Source organism: Protopterus annectens, chromosome 12.part0, assembly GCF_019279795.1.
Source record: "Protopterus annectens isolate FY-2018-M chromosome 12.part0, PAN1.0, whole genome shotgun sequence".
Classification (NCBI taxonomy): Eukaryota; Metazoa; Chordata; order Ceratodontiformes; family Protopteridae; genus Protopterus; species Protopterus annectens.
The window spans coordinates 785,253,908-785,267,074 of record NC_056746.1 but is presented as its reverse complement, the minus strand read 5'-3'; the positions used below and the strand labels follow the sequence as shown (position 1 = coordinate 785,267,074).

The 13,167-nt window shown below is 43.3% G+C and overlaps 1 protein-coding gene across 1 annotated transcript in view; it reads left to right on the top strand.

The window, feature by feature from the left end:
- CAPN15 (calpain 15) overlaps positions 1–13,167 on the top strand; it is a 1,742,089-nt gene that overhangs the window by 340,396 nt on the left and 1,388,526 nt on the right. The window lies entirely within an intron of this gene.

Below are 13,167 nucleotides of genomic sequence, written 5' to 3'. Positions count from 1 at the left end.
CCATATTGCTGTAATGTGATGTTTGCTGATCATAACACTAAAAGAAGTGTATAGAATAGGAAAAGGTTTTTACTTAGTACATGCAATCAAAATGTGTAGATAAAAACTAAGATATCTCTTGCTTGTATAAGGACATTGCATGAATCGTGTTCTCTGGACTGGTTTGCTTTTGAAAAAAAGTTGAAATTGATATACAAGCTTCAAACAAAAAGTATGGGACATGCAATGGAAAAGGATATAAAACATATTGCAACGAGTCACTTTAATTTAGAAACTATTCAGAAGCACGTCGGAATTAAGTAGAGTTATGCAGAAAAATTTAAAATAAGAATGGAAGGAAGTAAGACCGGTTGTGTCCCCCTTTATTATGAAACAATCAAAATGGGACAAGCATATGGGGAGAATACGTGATAAGCAAGGTGAAGATAACTGTAAACAGAAAGAGATTTTGAGTAAGCTAGAGTTTTTTTCTGTAACAGTTGTATAGTAGAAAAATAAGAAATTAAGGTTGGGATGTTACAAATCTTGCTTCACAATTAGGATGACTGCTTCTAAGATATTACTAAAGAAAAAAAATTGAAAGTTTGGAGAAAACACTGTTGCTAATGGAGAGGATGAGCTAATTTTGTGAATATTGTCATGATTTAGAGGAATGGAAGTTGCAGTTTGTTGTCCATACTTAACAAGTGCTGCAGAGAATGGTTCAGTTACAAAGCAATTTATATTGAAGAAAGGCAATAAGAATGATTACAGAAACAAGAAGTCCTTAGCCCTAAAAAATACAGTCTGCAAAATAATGGCCAGGAAGAGTGTAAGTCAGAATTATTTGGGTCTATATCACATCATTGAACTTGTATAAGTTCAAACAATGTAATATCGAACCCAAAAGTCCAAAACTGCACATAAAAGAAAGCACAGAACAGCGATTGTTTTTCCACCATGGAAAAAATCTCTGTTCCCTAACAAAAAAAAAAAAAAAAAAAACATAAACCTTAAACCTTAAACTAAAGTGGAGGGCTTCACCCCCCCCCACCCCCTACTTAAATATACAAACTCTGAGATCGCACCACAGTCGAGGAAAATAGCAAAGCCCCGAAAATGGCCCACCGATTTTTTCCATGGGAAAAAAAATCGGTGCGCCGTGGCTTTGCTATTTTTGTGTTTTGGACTTTTGGGTTCGATATTACATCGTTCGAACTTATACAAGTTCGACGATGTGATATAGACCCAAACTATTTGTGTAAGAGTGATGCAACTGAAAGCGATGTATGTGGGATAGAAAAAGAAATGTCTTTGGTCCTATGGTGCTAAGGGATAAAGCCCTGATTGCACCCCAGATACCATTTTTGAGTAGTAACATGGGTTCCGGAGGGAGGCAGTTTGGTTGCTGCATTGGTGACATCTACAGGAAATCAGGTGCATCGCTTGCAGCTTGATAAGTACAGAGTGGCCAGGTTGCAAGAAATGTAGTTGGGAACCACTCATCACCTCTGGAGGCAACTGTAGAGGAGTTTGTGGTCTGTGAAAGGAGGGTGAGGGTAGGACAGTTGGCTTGGTCCCTAACACACACAATGAATGGACCAGAGGTCTCTCCCCCCAAAGAAGAAAGGAATGGATCAGTTGGGTCCAGGAAGGGAAAGCTACTGGACTGATCCTGCAGACCTCTGAAAAACAAACAAAAAAAGACATTTACAAATGTTATTGTTAATAATAAAGATAGTGAATGAAATGGGTAAAGAAGAATATTTGCAGTTTCAAAAGTTTATGATAGTAATATGCGCACCTTATCTATTGATTATTTGTACATACTTTTGTACAAAAATCCAGTTACTGGAGTTTTAACGTCCAACATTTCTTGAAAGAAAACTTATTCTAATTCTTTCTTACATTTTGACAGTTGTCACCCCTTTTTTCAGAAAAATGTTGTGGTAAAGGGACAGATGGTCAGTGTGTCCAGACTTTAGTAATGATGGAAAATTTACAGTGGAGATGAAAAATCTTGAGATATTCAAACTTGGAGGGTATTCAACCAAATTATTGAATAGAGTGAAAAAAAATTAGCAAGAATAAGTTGACTAAGTTTTCATCCATTTTAATGGTTGATTACCACCGGGGCTGTACAGATCGAGAATGTCAATGCCTCGTCCAATCAGATGAGAACAGGGGCAATGGTTATTCATTACAATCACAATGCACCCACTGTAGTGACAACTATTAACACATACTGGAACATATTTACCCTCAAAATTAAAGAGCATTTGGTTGAAGCCCCACAGATAGTTTACAGCAGGGGTAACCATCTCAAGGGCTTGTTAGAGCATAACTCTCCCACCAAATGTTCATCAAATACACGTATGTTTAAATGTGGGACTTGCAGATTTTGCAAATGTATTAACGACAGCCCTTATGTTACTGCTGAGAATTACGGTCGTACAATCAGTTGCCCAGGGCGTTGTAACTGCACTGTGGGAATAATAGTTCACCTATTTAGTTGTATGACTTGACAGGAATTTTATGTGGCCAAAACTATAAGGATACTGAAGGATCATATTGGGGAACATGTTCGAGACATCAAGAATAAAAAAGATAGTAACATACTATACAGACATTCCAAGGGATGCAATGATCTTAAAAGGTTTTTGTTTATTGTCCTTGCCAAAATTGAAAGCAAAGATAAAGGTGAATGACTGTGATAATTTACCTGAATATAGAGACATGCTGTAGCAGCTGAGGCTAAACCAGGAATTAATGACTGTTGTTCTCTTATATTTATTTTAAAGTTGCGGGAAAGACTAATTTAAACAGTCCACTATTTTTAAGAGAATAGTTGTTTTTCATTTCTATTATTTACACATTACTATTGGTTTTTACTTTTTAAGATATTTTGTGTAATTATTTAAAGAACATTTTATTGATTAACTGTGCCAATTAAAGTATTTAATTGGCTGCTGCATGATTGGTGTAAAGTTAAGTGTCTGTGGTTTCTTTATATTTTTACTGTGATGAAGCCCCAGGAACTGAAGGGGCGAAAGTGCTAAGTTTGGTACTAAACCTTCTTTTACCATCTTTAGTGCCTTTCATTTACTTTTGTCAGTTACTACATGTGACCTGAGCATGCTCAGTTTTCTTGTGTAAATAAGTAAATCTTTATTGTTTTGATAGATAGTTATCCAAAATGAATGCAATGAGTATTCCTTGGATTCTGTTGCATTGCATGCAGACACTGAACATTCAGACAGGGTTTTTGCATGTATGGTACTGTAGAAGTGGCTACTAGGCTAAAGACTTGGGGTGGGGTTGGGGGTATTTTTAAGCCTAGCCATGCTTTCCAAAGGTTGGAATCAAACCTTGTTTCCTGTGTACATATGGTAAACACCTGAACCATTACATGAACCTGTATCCATCGGTTTGTCTAGTTTAAGCCCACGAAGGTTAGTGCAGAAATGTTAGCGTGATGCAAGATCTTCCTTCACCAGTGACAAGTTTGTTAAAATTTAAGTTCATGCTTCTGTTGTCATGGCAGAGAGAACTGCACAATCTGAAGGAAGGGATGTGGAAAATGTAATATGAGACTGTGGAAAAGACAGTTATGGTTCAGTTGCAGTGACAAGAAGCTTGTCTCTTGTAGAAGTGCTTGTACCACAAAGGCTGAGATCTACATGCAAGATGCTTCTGTCCAGTTTGAAAACAGTGGGTTTTGGAGCAAACGTATATTAAACCTAAAGTCATATGTTTTGCATGTGAAAATGTTTGTGAGGATCAACAGTTTAGTCATAGGGGACCCCATACATAACTGAGAATTATTAAGAACCTGTCTTGTACCATGGTTATTAATCAATGGTCTTGATTTTTCTGTGAGGCTGTATGTCGGTCTAATTGGAACCAGATGCAAAGGGACTCAGTCTGGGGACTTGAAAAAGTGATGGAAGATTCACTAAGAATCCTAGAGGTACCCAAATATTTGTAGCCAAATATGCCTGATACACTTCTGAATGTGGTGACTTAACCATTTGCTATACGTCAGTGACAGAAGACTCTTCAGGTTTGTCTTTTGCCACCCCACCCAGGTGTTATGTTCATAAAACTGCATCCCTTAGCAGTATACACTGCAGTAGGACCCGTCAGTGAATCCTCTCCCGGTCATCAGATGAAGGGGGTTCAACTAGTGCTGATGACTGAGGGTCCCAGTCTCTGAGCATTTACCTTTATGTACTTTAACCAGACTATTGCTAAACGAGTGGTAAGAGCAGACAATTTAATGCATCATTTCTGTGTATGATCATGGAATTAGTATGTGTAATAGACAGGGTGTGGGCCCTGCAGAAATGCTCACAGAGGTGTTCAGTATTTGCAAATTGCTTTTTTATTATGGTGTTGAGGTAGAGGTGTGTGGCCCCCATGATGACCAGCTTTTCAGTTTTTGTGTTCACTCAGTAAACAGTTTACAATTACAAATCAACACAGATTCCTTTCCGAAGGTGTCCTAGATCTGTGCTAGAAAGTGATGATTTTTTTTTTCCTGAAAAATCAAGAATGTGCTTTGGTAGTCAACCCAGATTTGCTTGAAAAAGATATGGCAAATCTTTTTGCCTTATGAATGTTTTTCAGTAAAATATGTAAGTTAACATTTTCAAAATTTGTAATATTGAATTTAATACTTTTCTGTGAATTGGACTAGGTTCATAGTCAGGATTGCTTCCATTCCTTATGTCTGTAGCTCACACGTAGATTCCCGTTTTTTTTTTTCTTCAAAGCATAATGGAGAGAGGTATCTGGCTGTTAACATCATTTCTCAGAGCTCTGTGAAGTTTCTATCCAGTTCAGGCTGATGTATTTCACTGTTACAGTCATCACACTTGGGTTATCTGCCTGCAGGTAGCCCTCAGTCGGCCCGAATACCAGAGAGTTAGCATTTCTGCGTCGGTTGCTGTTACTTCAGGACTGACATCAGGTCATCAGGGGTATAAAAATAGGCAGCCGACGCCATTACATCAGTCTTTCTTGCCGAGGAGCCCGAAGCAGAAGCCCGTTCGCACGAGTGCCTGTCAGCCACTACCTGAGTTTTCGTTTCCGAATTGAATCATCCTGAAGTCTTCTAAAGCTAAGTACCCCATTGGAAATCCTTTTTTCTTGCTCTAACCGATATCAGAAAAAGTTAACATTGTCTCGCCTGTGGAAAGCAAATACCACACTGAAATTTCCATTCTTGCTGTGTCACCTGTTTAGGCCCAGAACACGACGTACATCACTGTTGGTTTTGTGCTTTGATCAACGCCTGAACTATTCGTCGTTGGGCCCTTATTGTAGTTAAATACTTTCGCTTTCGATCTCCGTATTCCGAAATGGCTTTGGTAAGCCATCCATCTACCGATCTTCTGAAAAAAGAGAAGGATAAAGACAGAGACAGACTGCACAGGTCCAAAACTGCGACGACGCTTCCGTTAAGCTAGTCGCCAGTTCACTGTTACTCAGTGAGGCGCTTTCGCAGCCCCTGATGCCCACGTAGATGGATTTGCAGGCCTCTACCGAGACCCGTTCGCATTCGGAGTCCGGTATACTGTGAGTCTCTTTGACTACGGAAGCTGCAGATGTCTCTACCTTGGATGGGTCCGGAGCCGCTGTGCAAGCACTGCCTTCCGAGGAAGTTCTTCACATTACTGATACTCGACACAAACTGACTACTTCTTTCGCATCTTCAGTTCTGTCTAAAACTACCGAGTTTCTAAGGCCAAGAGTACAAGCTATGCCTAAAAAACTGACCCAAACTCAAGCACCTGCTTTCTTGCCGCAATCTCAAATGCTTAAAATGGCAGAAGACCTGATCATGATGATTAGGGGAAGCCAGCCTTCCCCTGCTAAGAGAAAATGAGACCTGTTCCCAGCAGCTTTAACTGACCAGCAGTCAGATGACTCTGAGGTGTCTGAATATGAAGACGTGCCTTTATCTGCTTATGAGGATTCAGATGCAGAGGAATCCATTCCTTCTGCTTCCCTTCCAGAGGATTTTTCTTTTGGTGGAACCCTACATACGTTGAGAGAACATTTCCACTGGGAATGGCAGGATTATCCTCTGTCCAAAAAGAGACTCGGAGTTTTTAGATTTACCACAGCACACACCCTTGGCTATCCCTCCTGTTCTGGATGTTGTGGATGATGTCTTTATGGAATCCAGTCTAACTCCTGGCACTTTACCCCCTGCTCCAAGGAAACCAAACAGGTACTACAGAGTCCCTGACTCTCACAAATTTCTTTTCAAAAATCCTACTGCTGACCTAGAGGTCATCTCCCAAGGACCTAAAGGCATAAAAGCAACTACAGCTAAGAATCCCACCTCTTCCGACAGGGGTTCCCGAGCTTTAGACAGATGGGGTAAAAAAACTATACACCTCTGCAACTTTCGCCATTAGGGCATTGACTTGCCAGTTCCACATGCTAAAATACCAGCAACATACTATGGACTTGTTAAGCAAAAATTATCTACCTTTCCTGACTGTGCAGAAAATAAAGAATTGCAGGAGCTTATGCATTCTGCATGCCAAGTCAGCAAGCATACCTTGCAATGTGGGTTTGATGCCCTAGAAGCATCTTGCAGGGCAATTGTCACAGGTTCTGTACTTAGAAAGGATGCTTGGCATAAGGAGCAGACCTTGCCAGACCATGTCAAATCAAAGTTACTGGACACGCCTTTGAACAAGGACAATTTGTTTGGCACCAAAGCAGAAGAGGTTCTAAATAAGATGGAAGAAAAGACTAAGTCTGTGCAGACAGTCAAAGATTTTTTGCAAGTGCTGCCTCCAAGATTCAGTAGGCATTGCCCCTCGAAACATTGGTCCTTTCCAGGCTCCTTAAGGCCATCTCAAACTAGACCCAGGGGAAACAGACCCCCCCCCCCCCAAGATTACAGTCTCAGAGTATGCAGCAATCTAAGCAATGGAGTACCTCCACTTCTAAAACAGGGAGTGCTAAGCCACCCCCTTACGGAAAGAGTTCACAATGACTTCTCAACTCCACTCCTCACCTCTTCCCAATTGCTCATGCCCCTAGGAGGAAAACTTGCCCACATGCAAAAAACTGGACCTCCAACACCAAAGACCAGTGGGTCCTCAACATAGAATCCCAGGGGTACAAATTTTATTTCCACATGCTGCCAATCCCAAAAGGGTTCTCAGACCTTCCTCCAAACCAGTGGGCAGAGACACAAAACCAAGTTCAGTCCCTGCTCTCCATAAGGGCAATTCAGACTGTTCCTGCAGAACAGATAGGTCAAGGGTTTTATTCCAGACTTTTCCTGGTACCCAGAAAAGTGGGCACATAGCACCCAATCTTAGATCTTTCCATTCTAAACACCTTCCTGGTGGTACCAAAATTCAAAATGCTCACCTTTCAGGAGCTTCTCCCTATGCTATGCAAATAAATAACTACGATTCAGGGCAGGATCTATGCATTATCAGTTCTCTGCACTTCCCTTTGGCTTATCCACTGCTTCCAGAGTCTTCACAAAATGCATGGCTCCAGCAATTGCCTATTGAAGACAGAGAAAGATTCAAATATACCCTTACTTGGATGACTGCCTGATTCAGGCAGACAGTCAGGAAAAGATGTTGCAGCACCTGACATTTGTAAAGGACCTTCTAACCTCCCTATGGCACACTATCAATGAAAAGAAATCAAAACTGGTCCCCAGTCAAAATACTGTATTCCTGTGAGCAAGCTTGGACACAGCATCCAAGATGGCATTCCTTACTCCAGAAAAACAAGCCTATCTAACAGGCTACTTCGCTCAAATGGCCACCAGAACCCAGCTATCCGCAAGGAAAATCCTGCAGGCTCTAAGGTTCATGGCCCCTTGCATTCTACTAATTCCATATGCCAGACTGCATATGAGGAAACTTCAATGGTACTTAGTCTTTGGTGCCAACATTCTCAGGACCTGGAAACCATCCCTACCTATCATACCTTGGCTAAGGACAGAGTTCCTTTGGTGGGCAGCAGCATGCAACCACAACAAGGGACTTCCCTTTACACAGCCCCACGCTGCCCAGACCCTAACCGCAGATGCATCAGACTATGCCTGGGGGTTACATCTGGACAACAGGTGCATTCAGGGCCACTGAAGCCCAAGCCAAATTCATCTGCACTCAACCAAAAAGAGATGCTAGTTGTTCAGCATGCTCTTGACAGCTTTCAGATCCCTACTCTCACCAGGACCGCTGCTAATAAAAACCAACACCACCACAGTGATGTGGTACATCAACAAGCAGGGGGGGGGAACCCACTCTTACCCACTCTGCAGGCTAGCCATGACCCTGTGGAACACTGCTTTGGCCATGCATATTCATTTGCAAGCTCAATTCCTGCCAGGCAAACAAATCTCTCTGGTAGATGACTTGAGCAGAAATTTCCTAGACCCACACGAGTGGCAATTAGACCACAGCACCTTCAGTCTTCTAACCCAGAAGTGGGGGACCCCTATGGTGGACTTATTTGCCACCCCCTACAATCACCAGCTCAGCAAATTCTGCACCATGACACGTCACAGCAGGGCCTGGAAAGTGGATGCCCAATCCTTCCAGTGGTTAAACCTCTCGATCTATGCATTTCCCCCTCTGCCTCTTCTTACAAGAGTATTACTCAAGATAAGACAGGGGAGACTAATGGCAATCCTGATTGTCCCAAACTGGCCACGCCTGCACTGGTACCCACTACTGCACAGTCTTGTCACCGGTGCCACCATGGCACCTACCCCAGATCCCAACCCTCTTCACTCAGCAGGAGGGACAGATCTTGCATCCACAACTGAAAACACTGAACCCTGCAGCCTGGCTTATTCCTTGAATTCTCCTCCAGTGGCCAGCCTAAGCAAGCAGGTGCTGGATGTCATTCTTGAAGCCAGAAGACCCAGTACAAGGAAATCCTATGCTGATAAGTGGAAAATGTATTGTTCCTGGATTCACTCTAAAGGAGTGGACACAGCACAGCCCTCCTTACCTCTCATCCTTGATTACCTAGCAGACCTACTCCACAGAGGCCTATCCTTCTCTTCCATTAAGATCCGTGCTTCTGCCATCTCTGCTCATTACAGCACTGAGCCACCTCTCTTCTCTCACCCTCTCATCAAACAGTTCCTGAGAGGGGCTAACAACTTAAGGCCACCAAGGAGAGCCCCCAACCCCTGTTTGAGACCTTAACTTTGTGCTAGAAAAGCTCACCCTGCCCCCCCCCCCCTTTGAGCCTGCAGCATCAGCAGAGTTAAAATCTCTCTTTTGGAAAACAGCCTTGCTTCTGGCCATCACTTCAGCTAGAAGAGTGTCTGAACTACAAGCACTTATGGCTGTGGAACTCATTATTTTTCATGCTGACAGGGTCTCCCTCAGGACTAACCCTACTTTTATGCCTAAAGTGGTGTCCAGTGTGGCTCTCAACCAATCTATTCATTTGCCAACCCTTTCCTTAAAACAGAGGGGAAGGGATCCTGCACTCTTTAGACTTGCACAGACAGCTCAGATTCTACCTTGATAGGACTAAGCTCTTCAGAAAATCTGACCAGTTACTAGTCAGCTTTGCATCAGGGGCAGAGGGCGAGGCCATACAAAACAAACCATCTCCAAATGGGTAGCACACTATATCCATTTCTGTTACAAAAACCATGGGAAACCACCCCTTCTGGTGGTCAGAACACATTTCACTAGGGCAACTTTAATTTCTTCATCATTCCTCAGGGGAGTCTCTACCAGGGACATCATGGAAGCTGCTACCTGGAGTTCTGTTCACACTTTCACCAAGCATTACCACCTGCTTATCTTTTCCAAATCCAGGGCAGGTTTTGCAACAACAGTCCTGCAGGGCATACTAGCCAGCCCCAACCCTTCTTGACTGCCTCCACCCATTCTTCAGCTTTGGGAATCAACCCGTGTGTGATGACTGCAACAGTGAAACACGAAGGACATAGTACAGTTGTGTACACTTACCATAAATGTTGATGTTCGAGTGTATTCACTGTTGCAGTCCTGGTTTACCACCCTCTAGCCCCCTTTTCTCTCTCTCTCCTTCTCTATCTCTATTACTCCCCCTTACAGGGCTATTGGCTCATAGGTAGGTACTAGGCTATAGGCCCTAGGGCCTATATAAGCCTAGCCACCCAAGAAAAGTATTTTTCTGTGCTCCTGTCGAGCAGAGCCACAGAGGTGATCCTCGGGGTGAATTTCCTATTTCCCATCCAGTCATCAAGATTTTTCTTGAAGAGTGCTAATGAGGAGCTTTGCTTGCTATAGATAGGTAGTTTCTTCCAGAGTATGGGAAGTCTCTGGGACAGGAATCTATCCCTCCAGCATGTTCTATTTATTGTAGTGTCAAGGTTTTGGTCCCTAGAGCATGTAGCTCTGGGGGATTGGGATTTCTTTAAGTGGAGCATGTCCAACAGCTCTGGGTTTGACATAGCTTTGTATGTTAGGCAGAGATCGCCTCTGAGTAGGCGATATGCGACAGAGTAAAGCTGAAGTTTTTTGAGACGGGCTGCGTAGGGCATCTGTTTGAGGCCGGTAATCCTCTTTGTGAGGTATTTCTGAGGCCTTTCCAGTTGTTGTAAATGTCTTTTGAGGTACGTGCCAAAAGGGGCATTGTACTCTATAATGGGTCTAATGAGTGACGAGTAGAGGGGAACAATGAACTCTTTTTTCCTGGATAAGAAACCTTTTGTGATGAGGTGTGCCATGTAGAAGGATTTCCTGACTACTGTGATGATGTGATTATCTAAGGAGAGACTACTGTCCACCTGTGTCCCAGGGTCTCTTATCACACATTTGGTGTTAAGTAGACTACCACCTATGTGGTAGCTCATGGGTACAGAGTTTTTACCAAAGCGGATGACAGTGCACTTTTTGGCATTGAGCTTGAGGCCATGGCTTTGACACCAGGCATCTGTCTCTGTGAGGCCCTTTTGTAGGATGTCCACATTGTTAGGAGTTTCGATTATGGCTCCTAGTTTGCAGTCATCTGCAAACTTCATTAGCCAAAGACCTTCTGTGTTAGCCTGTACTTCAGAAAAGTACATACCAAAAAGGAGAGGACCCAGGACTCAACATTGTGGTACTCCACTTGTCACTGGTCTGAAGTCGGATTTGGAGTCTGCTACTTTCACAGTGTGGGTTCTGTCAGTGAGCCAGTTGGCAACCCATCTTGTGACATAGGGATTTATACTTAGTTTAGTGAGTTTATTTATAATTCCAAAGTGGGAGATGGTGTCAAAAGCCTTGGCGAGAGCTAGATAGGCTGTGTGAACCACCTTATCCTCGTCGGTGGCTTTGGTGACTGCTTCAAAGAAGTCTGTCAGGTTTAGGAGACATGATCTTCCTTTTACAAACCTGAACTGGGTGGGGTCCAGAGTTTGGAGATTACCAATGTCTTTGTGTATAAGATCCATGATGATATGTTCCATGGCCTTATAGACCAGGCTCGTTAGGCTAATGGGGCGGTAGTTCCTGGGGTCCATGGAGGCTCCCCCTTTGTGGAGTGGGATAACTGTTGCTGTGTGCCATTCTGTGGGCACAAAGCCTGAGGTGAGGATATGATTGAACATGGTGCTTAGGTGGGGTGCCAGTTCATTCTGCAGTTCATGTAGAACGCAGCCTGGGATGTTGCCAGGTCCCATGGATGCTGTGTTCTTGGCTTTGGAGAGTGTGTTTTTTACCTGTGCAGCCGTGATTACAGTAAGTTTGCATTCTTCTGGTACAGAGATGGGCCCTTTAGGGGGTGAGAGGGGGGTAAAGTTAGCACTGAACCTATCTGCCAGGATGTTGGCAATATCAGTTGGTTCTGTATATTTAGTGCCATTGTGCTGCAACTCGGAGCAGATCTGAGTGGTACTATTGAGATTTTTGACATAGCTATAGAATGCTTTGTGGTTGTCTTTAGAATTAGTGGCAATTTTGTTTTTGTAACTAGCTTTGGAGGATTTTATGTGGGATCTCAGCTTCTTACTGAGGCTGACCAGGGAGTTCCTCCAATCATGGGATTTTACTCTTTTTTTGCAACAGTTTCTTTCTTCTGTTGCAGAGTTTGTTTATGGCAGGGGATCACCAGATTGGCTTCCTTTTTGTGGAAGATTGCATCTTGGTTCTGTTAGGGATAGCATGCACTCATGTAAGTGTTCATAAAGTGCATTTTTTTGTGTAGGATTCAGCAGTCGTACCCCTGTTGTCTGTCTGCATGGGTGTCATGAAGTTTGCCACTTCTGTCTTAAGCGTGAAGTTGGCTTTGGAGACATTTTTGTACGGTAGTTTCCTTAGTGGGGGGTGGGGCGGGATGTGGATGTCTAGGGTGATTAGCTTGTGGTCGGATCTGATCAACAAGGAACTGACCTCTGGTGTGGGACACCGGTCACCCATGTTGGTAATGACCAGGTCTAGGATATTGCTGCCACTGGTGGGGATGTGGATAAGTTGATCCAAGGCATTGAAGTTTATGAATTCCAGCAAATGTTGAGCAAAAGAGTTGGTACATGAGTAGTTTTCCCAGTTAATGATGGGGTAGTTGAAATCGCCCATTATTAGAGTATTGGGTTGTGTATTTTCCAGTGTATCAAGAAATGGAGTGGGAATCCTGGGGCATGGTGGGGGATCTGTAGCAAGTTGCAGTTTGGATTGCAGTTAGTTGGAGTTGGATAATCTCAGATGCATTATGCTGAGCAACTAGTCTGGAGGTGTGGATATCCTTATTGAATATGGACACGCCTCCGCTTCAGGTTAGGTGGCCAGAAGGGGTGGTATGAATTATAGCCTGGTAATGCAGAGGTGCTCTCTGGAGCCTTGAACCAGGTCTCTGTCACTGCACAGATGTCGATGTTCTCCATTTTAAGGAGTGCCTCGAGTGAGTGCATTTTGAGGTTCACACTTGTAGCATTACCCTCACATTTTGCTTGCTTGTACCTGTTAAGGTGGTAAATTTGTCATTTGAACCTTGCCTAAAAAAGGCACTATAGGGGTGGCAAGAGCCTTAGCCAGTATCCGGAATCTCAAGGGCGACAGGTGCAGGCCATCTCTGGCAAAGCATCATGGTCTGTCGATCATGTCATCTCAGGCAGACAGATACTGGATCCCCTTAGAATGACACCAGAAGCTTAGCCAATTGTTGAAGTCAATCAATTTGTCCTTATACTGCGGTATCATTCTG